Below are 13049 nucleotides of genomic sequence, written 5' to 3' on the forward strand. Positions count from 1 at the left end.
AGCAAATTTCCTAGGTTACTTACGAAAAGGTGAAATGAATTTCAACGATTTTCCAGCGATAGAATCAAATAACCGAAAATATCCTCCAATTAACAACTATCAAACAGGAGGACCTTCAGGTTTAAATAATAATAACTATCAAGGAGGAAATCCGGTTTACCAAAATAACCAAAATTTCCAAAATCAAAATCAAAATCAAAGAAATGCACCACCAGGTTACAATAACCTAGATAACCGAAATCAACCTCAACGAATTTATCAAAATAATTTCCAACACAATCAACCACAACCACAAGCACTTATACAACCACAACCCGAGAAGAAATCCGGTTTAGAAGATCTCTTAAGAGATTTTATGGTTAAGCACGAGCAAACTGCGGAAATTCAAACTCAACAAATTCGAAATCAACAAGCTACGATTCAGAATTTAGAAAGAGATGTTGGAAGGTTCTCACAGTTACTATCAGAGAGGCCACCAGGCGCTCTCCCCTCAAATACTCAAGTGAATCTCAACAACAATCAAACAAGGAATGAGCATGTAAATGCTATAACTACTAGAAGTGGTTTAACTGTTAACCCAGAAACTAGTAAAACCTCAGAAGTTCCTTTATCTTCTTCTAGTTTACAAGAACCTGTTGATATAGATGAGCGTGTTGAGAAAGAACAAGAAAAAGATGATCCACCTGAGATCATATCGAAGAGAATTGAAGAAACACCTATAAAGGTGCACAAAGCACCTATTCCATACCCGAAGGCATTAAAGAAAGACAAACTCGCGAGCCAATATCAAAAATTTGCAGATATGATCAAGCAAATTAGCATTAACATGCCACTCGCGGAAGTTCTTAGGGGTATGCCAAATTATGGAAGGTTTATCAAGGATCTCATAGCCGATAAAGGTAAATATGAAGAAGTTTCAACCACATTCCTCAATGAGGAATGCTCAGCAATTTTGCAAAAGCAAAAGATGCCACCGAAACTCGAAGATCCTGGTAGTTTCATTATTCCGTGCCTGATGGGAGATTCAGTAATGTACGATGCATTAGCTGACTTAGGCGCAAGTATCAATCTTATGCCACACTCCTTGTACTTAAAACAAAACCTAGGTGATTTAAAACCAACTAGGATGTGTATACGCCTAGCAGATAGAACTTTTAACTATCCTATTGGTATTGCCGAAAACCTACCAGTTAAAGTTAATCATTTAATCTTTTCTGCCGACTTCGTTGTGCTTGAAATGGAAGAAAATAGCAAGGTTCCCCTAATTCTAGGGCAACCATTTCTAAATACCGCTAACGCGATTGTGCGTGTTAAAGATAAAAATCTTAGTCTAGGTGTAGGGGAAGATAGAGTCACCTTAAATATAGACAAAGCTATGAAACAACCTATCTCCTCCGATGACGAATGTTATAAGTTAGACATTGTGGATTGTTGTGTTGAAAAAGAATTGCAAGAATTACTAAATATAGACACCTCGAACTTCACCTCAATGAATGACAGTGATGAATTCGATGTAGAACATGAACTTGACGAATTGATGAAAGTAGTCATCGATGAAGATTGCTGTGAGGAAGAAATTCCCAAGGAAGATGAACCCTTTGAAGGAATTACTGATGGTAACAGGTTCCGAATAAAATCTTCCTTGGAAGAACCACCAACCTTGGAACTTAAAGAACTCCCGGAACATTTGGAGTATTCTTTTCTCCAAGGTACATCACAATTACCTGTTATAATTTCATCAAAACTTTCCAATGACGAAAAGAGTAGGTTAATGTCCGTTCTACAAACTCATAAGAAAGCAATTGCTTGGAAAACAACCGATATTCCAGGGATTAACCCCTCTTATTGTACTCATAAGATTCTAATGGAAGAAGATTTTGAACCCGTGGTACAAAGACAACGAAGGTTAAACCCTAACATGAAAGAAGTTGTCAAAAAGGAGGTTATAAAGTTACTTGATGCCGGATTAATATACCCTATATCCAATAGCCCATGGGTTAGTCCTGTTCAAGTGGTACCCAAGAAAGGGGGTACAACTGTTGTTCTTAATGATGATAATGAACCTGTTCCTACAAGAACAGTCACTGATTGGAGAGTCTGTATAGACTACCATCGTTTAAACGACGCCACAAGGAAAGATCATTTCCCACTTCCTTATATTGACCAAATGCTAGAACGTTTAGCGGGAAAGGAGTACTATTGTTTCCTTGATGGATTCTCCGGTTATTTTCAAATTCCCATTGATCCAAAAGACCATGACAAGACAACTTTTACTTGTCCATTTGGTACATTCGCATACCGACGAATGCCGTTCGGATTATGCAACGCGCCAGGCACTTTTCAAAGGTGTATGATGGCAATATTTCACGACATGATAGAAGGAAGTATGGAAGTCTTTATGGACGATTTCTCTGTTTTTGGAGACTCCTTCGATTCATGCCTTTCAAACCTCGAGCGAATGTTAATTCGTTGTGAGGAATCAAATCTTGTTTTAAATTGGGAAAAATGCCACTTCATGGTGAAGGAAGGCATTGTTTTAGGACACAAGATTTCTCGAGATGGAATGGAAGTAGACAAAGCTAAGATCGATGTAATCTCAAAGCTTCCTCCTCCAACTAACGTTAAAGGGATTCGTAGTTTCTTAGGTCATGCAGGATTCTATCGATGATTCATAAAGGATTTTTCCAAAATCGCTCGACCCATGACTAAACTTCTCGAGAAAGACAGTACATTCGACTTCAATGACGAATGCTTACAAGCTTTCTCAATTCTAAAAAATAAACTTACGAATGCACCCATTATGGTATCACCCGACTGGTCCAAACCTTTCGAGCTAATGTGTGATGCTAGTGATTTCGCGATGGGAGCTGTTTTAGGGCAACATCAAGATAACAAGTTTCAACGAATCTATTACGCAAGTAAAACACTTACAGGAGCTCAGTTAAATTACACGACTACTGAGAAGGAGCTTCTTGCAGTAGTTTTTTCTTTCGATAAGTTTAGATCTTACTTAGTGTTATCTAAAACAATTGTTTATACCGATCATTCAGCCCTAAAGTATTTATTCAAAAAGCAAGATGCTAAACCTAGACTAATTCGTTGGATTCTTCTCCTACAAGAATTCGACATTGAAATTAAGGATAAAAAAGGAGCTGAAAATCTCGCTGCAGATCACTTATCCCGTCTTGAAAATCCTAACTTAGAAACACTCGACGAATCTGTTATTCACGATACTTTTCCGGACGAGTTCCTTATGAGAATTGAAACAGAAGAAGAAATTCCATGGTTTGCGGGCTATGCTAATTATCTAGCCGCAAGAATTCTCGTTAAAAATCAAACTTATCAGCAAAAGAAGAAATTCTTTGCTGATCTGAAGTTTTACTTCTGGGAAAGCCCTAACCTCTTTCGTATAGGGGCTAACCAAGTTATTCGTCGATGTGTATACGGCAAAGAAGCGCAACAAATTCTAGAGCACTGTCATGAAGGACCGGCTGGTGGACATTTCGGACCAAACTATACAGCCAAAAAGGTTTTTGACTCAGGTTTTTATAGGCCTACAATTTTTAAAGATGCATACAATATGATAAAAACTTGTGATGCTTGTCAAAGATCTGGAAATATCTCCAAGAGAGATGAAATGAAATGTCCCATTCTTATTGATTAAAAACGTTCCATATTAATTGATTTCGTTGCGAGGTTTTGACCTCTATATGAGACGTTTTTCAAAGACTGCATTCATTTTTAAAACAAACCATAACCTTTATTTCATAAATAAAGGTTTAAAAGCTTTACGTAGATTATCAAATAATGATAATCTAAAATATCCTGTTTACACACGACCATTACATAATGGTTTACAATACAAATATGTTACATCGAAATCAGTTTCTTGAATGCAGTTTTTACACAATATCATACAAACATGGACTCCAAATCTTGTCCTTATTTTAGTATGCAACAGCGGAAGCTCTTAGTATTCACCTGAGAATAAACATGCTTTAAACGTCAACAAAAATGTTGGTGAGTTATAGGTTTAACCTATATGTATCAAATCGTAACAATAGACCACAAGATTTCATATTTCAATACACATCCCATACATAGAGATAAAAATCATTCATATGGTGAACACCTGGTAACCGACATTAACAAGATGCATATATATAAGAATATCCCCATCATTCCGGGACACCCTTCGGATATGATATAAATTTCGAAGTACTAAAGCATCCGGTACTTTGGATGGGGTTTGTTAGGCCCAATAGATCTATCTTTAGGATTCGCGTCAATTAGGGTGTCTGTTCCCTAATTCTTAGATTACCAGACTTAATAAAAAGGGGCATATTCGATTTCGATAATTCAACCATAGAATGTAGTTTCACGTACTTGTGTCTATTTTGTAAATCATTTATAAAACCTGCATGTATTCTCATCCCAAAAATATTAGATTTTAAAAGTGGGACTATAACTCACTTTCACAGATTTTTACTTCGTCGAGAAGTAAGACTTGGCCACTGGTTGATTCACGAACCTATAACAATATATACATATATATCAAAGTATGTTTAAAATATATTTACAACACTTTTAATATATTTTGATGTTTTAAGTTTATTAAGTCAGCTGTCCTCGTTAGTAACCTACAACTAGTTGTCCACAGTTAGATGTACAGAAATAAATCGATAAATATTATCTTGAATCAATCCACGACCCAGTGTATACGTGTCTCAGTATTGATCACAACTCAAACTATATATATTTTGGAATCAACCTCAACCCTGTATAGCTAACTCCAACATTCACATATAGAGTGTCTATGGTTGTTCCGAAATATATATAGATGTGTCGACATGATAGGTCGAAACATTGTATACGTGTCTATGGTATCTCAAGATTACATAATATACAATACAAGTTGATTAAGTTATGGTTGGAATAGATTTGTTACCAATTTTCACGTAGCTAAAATGAGAAAAATTATCCAATCTTGTTTTACCCATAACTTCTTCATTTTAAATCCGTTTTGAGTGAATCAAATTGCTATGGTTTCATATTGAACTCTATTTTATGAATCTAAACAGAAAAGTATAGGTTTATAGTCAAAAAATAAGTTACAAGTCATTTTTGTAAAGGTAGTCATTTCAGTCGAAAGAACGACGTCTAGATGACCATTTTAGAAAACATACTTCCACTTTGAGTTTAACCATAATTTTTGGATATAGTTTCATGTTCATAATAAAAATCATTTTCTCAGAATAACAACTTTTAAATCAAAGTTTATCATAGTTTTTAGTTAACTAACCCAAAACAGCCCGCGGTGTTACTACGACGGCGTAAATCCGGTTTTACGGTGTTTTTCGTGTTTTCAGGTTTTAAATCATTAAGTTAGCATATCATATAGATATAGAACATGTGTGTAGTTAATTTTAAAAGTCAAGTTAGAAGGATTAACTTTTGTTTGCGAACAAGTTTAGAATTAACTAAACTATGTTCTAGTGATTACGAGTTTAAACCTTCGAATAAGATAGTTTTATATATATGAATCGAATGATGTTATGAACATCATTACTACCTCAAGTTTAGTAGGTAAACCTACTAGAAGTGACAAGAAATGATCTAGCTTCAAAGGATCTTGGATGGCTTGAAAGTTCTTGAAGTAGGATCATGATACAAAAACAAGTTCAAGTAAGATTTTTACTCGAATTAAGATAGTTTATAGTTATAAAAATTGAATCAAAGTTTGAATATTAATATTACCTTGAATAAGAAAAATAACCTACTGTATATAACAAAGGTTTCTTGATCTTAGATGATTACTTGGAATGGATTAGAAAGCTTGGAAGTAAATTAGTAAACTTGAAGGGATTTTTGAAGTGTTCTTCCTATGATGATTATAGCTTGATTCTTGAAGTAATTTTTGATGAAGATGATGATTAACTACTAGAAAAATACGTTCATAATAGTGTGTGTGTGTTGAGAGAGAATTAGAAAGAGAATTGGAAGTGAAATGGAGTGAATGATGAGTGGTAATTGGTGAGTGGTGAGTGGGGTTAAAAGGAGTTCTAGTTAGTTGACTAGCTCATGGTAGAAGTTAAAATTGATTAGTTATACATGACATAATCAAGAGTGGAATCCCATGCTAGTTCCTATTGGTATATACTCATAGTAAGTACGTTTTGAAGCTGTGTATAATACGGGTAAGAATACGACTAGAATTCTTGATGAAAGAAAAGAATGGAAAAGTAACTGTAACCATTTTTGTTAAGTATGAGTATTTTGATATATGTCTTGAAGTCTTCCAAAAGTATTTTAATACATCTAAATACACTACATGTATATACATTTTAACTGAGTCGTTAAGTCATCGTTAGTCGTTACATGTAAGTGTTGTTTTGAAACCTTTAAGTTAACGATCTCAATTAATTTTGTTAACCCATTGTTTATTATATCTAATGAGATGTTAAATTATTATATTATCATGATATTATGATATATTAATATATCTTAATATGATATATATACATTTAAATGTCGTTACAATGATAATCGTTACATATATGTCTTGTTTCGAAATCCTTAAGTTAGTAGTCTTGTTTATATGTATATAACTCATTGTTAATATAATTATGGAGATACTTACTTATCATAATATCATGTTAACCATATGTATATCCATATATATATCGTCATGTCATTTTTACAAGTTTTAACGTTCGTGAATCGCCGGTTAACTTGGGTGGTCAATTGTCTATATGAAACATATTTCAATTAATCAAGTCTTAACAAGTTTGATTGCTTAACATGTTGGAAACATTTAATCATGTAAATATCAATCTCAATTAATATATATAAACATGGAAAAGTTCGGGTCACTACAGTACCTACCCGTTAAATAAATTTCGTCCCGAAATTTTAAGCTGTTGAAGGTGTTGACGAATCTTCTGGAAATAGATGCGGGTATTTCTTCTTCATCTGATCTTCACGCTCCCAGGTGAACTCGGGTCCTCTACGAGCATTCCATTGAACCTTAACAATTGGTATCTTGTTTTGCTTAAGTCTTTTAACCTCACGATCCATTATTTCGACGGGTTCTTCGATGAATTGGAGTTTTTCGTTGATTTGGATTTCATCTAACGGAATAGTGAGATCTTCTTTAGCAAAACATTTCTTCAAATTCGAGACGTGGAAAGTGTTATGTACAGCCGCGAGTTGTTGAGGTAACTCAAGTCGGTAAGCTACTGGTCCGACACGATCAATAATCTTGAATGGTCCAATATACCTTGGATTTAATTTCCCTCGTTTACCAAATCGAACAACGCCTTTCCAAGGTGCAACTTTAAGCATGACCATCTCTCCAATTTCAAATTCTATATCTTTTCTTTTAATGTCAGCGTAGCTCTTTTGTCGACTTTGGGCGGTTTTCAACCGTTGTTGAATTTGGATGATCTTCTCGGTAGTTTCTTGTATAATCTCCGGACCCGTAATCTGTCTATCCCCCACTTCACTCCAAAAAATCGGAGACCTGCACTTTCTACCATAAAGTGCTTCAAATGGCGCCATCTCAATGCTTGAATGGTAGCTGTTGTTGTAGGAAAATTCTGCTAATGGTAGATGTCGATCCCAACTGTTTCCGAAATCAATAACACATGCTCGTAGCATGTCTTCAAGCGTTTGTATCGTCCTTTCACTCTGTCTATCAATTTGTGGATGATAGGCAGTACTCATGTCTAGACGAGTTCCTAATGCTTGCTGTAATGTCTGCCAGAATCTTGAAATAAATCTACCATCCCTATCAGAGATAATAGAGATTGGTATTCCATGTCTGGAGACGACTTCCTTCAAATACAGTCGTGCTAACTTCTCCATCTTGTCATCTTCTCTTATTGGCAGGAAATGTGCTGATTTGGTGAGATGATCAACTATTACCCAAATAGTATCAAAACCACTTGCAGTCCTTGGCAATTTAGTGATGAAATCCATGGTAATGTTTTCCCATTTCCATTCCGGGATTTCGGGTTGTTGAAGTAGACCTGATGGTTTCTGATGCTCAGCTTTGACCTTAGAACACGTCAAACATTCTCCTACGTATTTAGCAACATCGGCTTTCATACCCGGCCACCAAAAATATTTCCTGAGATCCTTGTACATCTTCCCCGTTCCAGGATGTATTGAGTATCTGGTTTTATGAGCTTCTCTAAGTACCATTTCTCTCATATCTCCAAATTTTGGTACCCAAATCCTTTCAGCCCTATACCGGGTTCCGTCTTCCCGAATATTAAGATGTTTCTCCGATCCTTTGGGTATTTCATCCTTTAAATTTCCCTCTTTTAAAACTCCTTGTTGCGCCTCCTTTATTTGAGTAGTAAGGTTATTATGAATCATTATATTCATAGATTTTACTCGAATGGGTTCTCTGTCCTTCCTACTCAAGGCATCGGCTACCACATTTGCCTTCCCCGGGTGGTAACGAATCTCAAAGTTGTAATCATTCAATAATTCAATCCACCTACGCTGCCTCATATTCAGTTGTTTCTGATTAAATATGTGTTGAAGACTTTTGTGGTCGGTATATATAATACTTTTGACCCCATATAAGTAGTGCCTCCAAGTCTTTAATGCAAAAATAACCGCGCCTAATTCCAAATCATGCGTCGTATAATTTTGTTCGTGAATCTTCAATTGTCTAGACGCATAAGCAATCACCTTCGTTCGTTGCATTAATACACAACCGAGACCTTGCTTTGATGCATCACAATAAATCACAAAATCATCATTCCCTTCAGGCAATGACAATATAGGTGCCGTAGTTAGCTTTTTCTTCAATAACTGAAACGCTTTCTCTTATTCATCATTCCATTCAAATTTCTTCCCTTTATGCGTTAATACAGTCAAGGGTTTTGCTATTCTGGAAAAGTCTTGGATGAACCTTCTGTAGTAACCAGCTAGTCCTAAAAACTGGCGTATGTGTTTCGGAGTTTTCGGGATTTCCCACTTTTCAACAGTTTCTATCTTTGCCGGATCCACCTTAATACCTTCTTTGTTCACTATGTGACCGAGGAATTGAACTTCTTCCAACCAAAATGCACACTTTGAAAACTTAGCGTACAATTCTTCCTTCCTCAATACTTCTAACACCTTTCTCATATGTTCACCGTGTTCTTGGTCATTCTTTGAGTAAATAAGTATGTCATCAATGAAAACAATGACAAACTTGTCAAGGTATGGTCCACACACTCGGTTCATAAGGTCCATGAACACAGCTGGTGCATTAGTTAAACCAAACAGCATGACCATAAACTCGTAATGACCGTAACGTGTTCTGAAAGCAGTCTTTGGAATATCATCTTCTTTCACCCGCATTTGATGATACCCGGAACGTAAGTCAATCTTTGAATAAACAGACGAGCCTTGTAGTTGATCAAATAAGTCCTCGATTCTTGGTAGTGGGTAGCGGTTCTTGATGGTAAGTTTGTTCAACTCTCGGTAGTCGATACACAATCTGAATGTACCATCTTTCTTCTTGACAAACAAAACAGGAGCTCCCCACGGTGATGTGCTTGGTCGAATGAAACCACGCTCTAAAAGTTCTTGTAATTGGCTTTGCAGTTCTTTCATCTCGCTGGGTGCGAGTCTGTAAGGAGCACGAGCTATTGGTGCAGCTCCTGGTACAAGATCTATTTGAAATTCAACGGATCGCTGTGGGGGTAATCCCGGTAATTCTTTCGGAAATACATCGGGAAATTCTTTTACAATGGGAACATCATTGATGCTCTTTTCTTCAGTTTGTACTTTCTCGACGTGTGCTAGAACAGCATAGCAACCTTTTCTTATTAGTTTTTGTGCCTTCAAATTACTAATAATATGTAGCTTCGTGTTGCCCTTTTCTCCGTACACCATTAAGGGTTTTCCTTTTTCTCGTATAATGCGAATTGCATTTTTGTAACAAACGATCTCTACTTTCACTTCTTTCAACCAGTCCATACCGATTATCACATCAAAACTCACTAACTCTACTGGTATCAAATCAATCTTAAATGTTTCGCTAACCAGTTTAATTTCTCGATTCCGACATATATTATCTGCTGAAATTAATTTACCATTTGCTAATTCGAGTAAAAATTTACTATCCAAAGGCGTCAATGGACAACTTAATTTAGCACAAAAATCTCTACTCATATAGCTTCTATCCGCACCCGAATCAAATAAAACGTAAGCAGATTTATTGTCAATAAGAAACGTACCCGTAACAAGCTCCGGGTCTTCCTGTGCCTCTGCCGCATTAATATTGAAAACTCTTCCACGGCCTTGTCCATTCGTGTTCTCCTGGTTCGGGCAATTTCTAATAATGTGGCCCGGTTTTCCACATTTCTAACAAACTACATTGGCATAACTTGCTCCGACACTACTTGCTCCGCCATTACTCATTCCGACACCATTTGTTCCTTTCGTTCTATTAACCCCTGGTTCGTAGACCTCACACTTAGCCGCGCTATGACCATTTCTTTTACACTTGTTGCAAAATTTGGTGCAGAACCCCGAGTGATACTTTTCACACCTTTGGCATAGCTGCTTCTGATTGTTGTTGTTGTTGCGGTTATTATTGTTGTTGGGATGATTGTTGTAGTTGCTGTTGTTGTTGTTGTTGTTGTTGTTGTTGTTGTTGGGCCGTTTGTTGTAGTTGCGATTGATGTTGCGATTGTTGGGATAATTGTTGCGATTATTGTTGTAATTGCTGTTGTTGTTGTATTGGTGATTCTTATCACCGTTTTCCTCCCACTTTCTTTTGACTTGCTTCACATTGGCCTCTTCAGCAGTCTGTTCTTTAATTCTTTTTTCAATCTGGTTCCCTAGTTTGTGAGCCATTCTACATGCCTGTTGTATGGAGGCGGGCTCGTGTGAACTTATATCTTCTTGGATTCTTTCCGGTAATCCTTTCACAAACGCGTCGATCTTCTCTTCCTCATCTTCGAATGCTCCCGGACACAATAGGCACAATTCTATGAATCGTCTTTCGTACGTGGTAATATCAAATCCTTGGGTTCGTAACCCTCTAAGTTCTGTCTTGAGCTTATTGACCTCGGTTCTGGGACGGTACTTCTCGTTCATCAAGTGCTTGAATGCTGACCACGGTAGTGCGTACGCATCATCTTGTTCCACTTGCTCTAGATAGGTATTCCACCATGTTAACGCAGAACCTGTGAAGGTATGCGTAGCGTACTTCACTTTGTCCTCTTCAGTACACTTACTTATGGCAAACACCGATTCGACCTTCTCGGTCCACCATTTCAATCCGATCGATCCTTCGGTTCCATCAAATTCCAAAGGTTTGCAGGCAGTGAATTCTTTGTAGGTGCATCCTACACGATTTCCTGTACTGCCAGATCCAAGGTTATTGTTGGTATGTAGCGCAGCCTGTACTGCGGCTATGTTTGAAGCTAGAAAAGTACAGAATTCCTCTTCATTCATATTCACGGTGTGTCGAGTAGTCGGTGCCATTTCCTTCAAAATAGTCAAATGGAACAAGTTAATCATACAGAATATTAAGAGTAGTTAATAGTATTTTGTAGCATAATATGAACTCATTTATAAAAGCTTTTTCTTCATATTAGCGTTTTATAAGTTTAAATTCGGGTAGTACCTACCCGTTAAGTTCATACTTAGTAGCTAATATACAATTCAACTACTACAATTCTATATGAAAAACTGATTGTAATAATATTTCGCGTTCAAACTTTTATACAATATTTTACAAACTTACAATACCGCTTATTTTACATAAAGCATGAAATATAGCACACAATAACTTTGATACAAGATAGTTGTGAAGATAATTCTAGCTAGTACACAAGTCGTTCAGCAAAGGCAATAAAGACACGTAATTCATACGTCCAGAAACAAGTCATGCATTCTGGTTTTACTATGACTACTTCCCATCCTTGGTCTTGTGGAACATAACCGTTATGGCCGTTGATAAGACAGCGTGTTGTAACGTCGTCAAAGGGACGAGGGTTACGTAATGACCAACAGTCTCGTAATAACCTAAAAACCTCATTTCTTACCCCAATTACCGACTCCGTCACTTGTGGGAACGTTTTATTTAATAGTTGTAGACCGATGTTCTTGTTCTCACTTTGGTGATAAGCGAACATTACTAACCCGTAAGCATAACATGCTTCTTTATGTTGCATGTTAGCCGCTTTTTCTAAATCATGAAGTCCTATATTCGGATATACTGAGTCAAAATAATTTCTTAACCCGTTGCGTAAAATAGCATTTGGGTTCCCCGCAATATATGCGTCAAAGTAAACACATCGTAACTTATGGATTTCCCAATGTGATATCCCCCATCTTTCAAACAAAAGCCTTTTATAAACCAAGGCATTCTTGGAACGTTCTTCGAATGTCTTACAAACTGATCTCACCTTAAATAGTTGTGCCGAGGAATTCTGACCGACTCTAGACAAGATTTCATCAATCATGTCTCCGGGTAGGTCTCTTAAAATATTGGGTTGTCTATCCATTTTGTGTTTTTATACTGTAAAATAGACAAGAGTTAGATTCATAAAAAAAATACTTATTAATACAAGCAATTTTTACATATATCATAAAGCATAAGCACACTATATTACATATATTACACCACACGAATACAACTATCTTATTCCGACTCGCTCATTTCTTCTTGTTCAGTTTTGGTTCGTTTTGCCAAGTTTCTAGGGATATATGATGTTCCCCTAATACGAGCCGTCGTTGTCCACATTGGTTTAGAAAAACCTGGTGGTTTAGAGGTTCCCGGGTCATTGTTACAACTTAAGGACTTCGGGGGTTGACGATACATATAAAGTTCATCGGGGTTGGAATTAGATTTCTCTATTTTTATGCCCTTTCCCTTATTATTTTCTTTTGCCTTTTTAAATTCAGTTGGGGTAATTTCTATAACATCATCGGAATTCTCGTCGGAATCCGATTCATCGGAGAATTGGTAATCCTCCCAATATTTTGCTTCCTTGGCGGAAACACCATTGACCATAATTAACCTTGGTCGGTTG

Source organism: Rutidosis leptorrhynchoides, chromosome 5 (genome assembly GCF_046630445.1).
Source record: "Rutidosis leptorrhynchoides isolate AG116_Rl617_1_P2 chromosome 5, CSIRO_AGI_Rlap_v1, whole genome shotgun sequence".
NCBI lineage: Eukaryota > Viridiplantae > Streptophyta > Magnoliopsida > Asterales > Asteraceae > Rutidosis > Rutidosis leptorrhynchoides.